We start from the raw sequence: 847 nt of genomic DNA, 5'->3' as shown, positions 1-847 counted from the left end.
GGGGGAGGAGGAGGAGGTATTTTATGAGGTGTGCAAGGAGGGGTGAGGGCAACTTTTGCTTTCCCTCCAGTGCCTTTCCTTTCCCCTTTCCTCTTTCCCCCTAATCCTTCTTTTTTTTTTTTCTTGTTCATTGGTATATGTTTCGTTCAGGTGTTCGATATTGGCAACTGCGAGCCGCGCATCGCATGAGTACGAGGAATGGATGCTTTTGTTTCCATTGTTCCGTACATTCGTACTTCGTCCCGTTATCTCAGCTTATTTGAGTACCTTCTCGACACGACCGCGGTTCGAGAATGACCTCGACGATGCTGATTTTTTTCTTTTTGTTTTGTTATATATACATATATCATGCTGGTGTGCTGACATGCTTGCCACTTCCCCTTTTACTTCACCTCCTCGTCTTTTTCAATTTTATCCCTCCCCTTTCACTTGTCAGACTTGTGTGTTAACCAACGCTTGTTTGAACATTGGTCGCTGATGCCCTTAAAAATATTTTTAAAACTCCCCGTCGGTTGTTCCCTTCCACTGTCGCTGAGACTATCTTCTCACTTATTCCTTTTTTTCTCTTTCTCTGCACGCTACACACTAAGGAGAGTGCTGTGCACTAAAAATGAGGCAACGGCAGAAATGATAACTTTTAGCGGTCGAACGCGGCGACGCGGCTCGTCAACGTGTACGGGAAGAGCCGTGTTTGCGTGACGCTCTGCGAAAGGCTCGCTTTTTTTTTCCCCTCCCCCATGACACCGCATCGTGTGGAGGGGAATGAACTGAAAACCCACAACACATTTTAAGCCACAGTTGAGTGTGAGGCGAACTCCCTTCTGCTTTTTTTTATTACATGTAAGGG

The sequence above is a fragment of the Trypanosoma equiperdum genome, assembly GCF_001457755.1.
Source record: "Trypanosoma equiperdum strain OVI genome assembly, contig: ctg_982, whole genome shotgun sequence".
NCBI classification, from domain to species: domain Eukaryota; phylum Euglenozoa; class Kinetoplastea; order Trypanosomatida; family Trypanosomatidae; genus Trypanosoma; species Trypanosoma equiperdum.
This window is presented reverse-complemented; position numbering follows the sequence as displayed.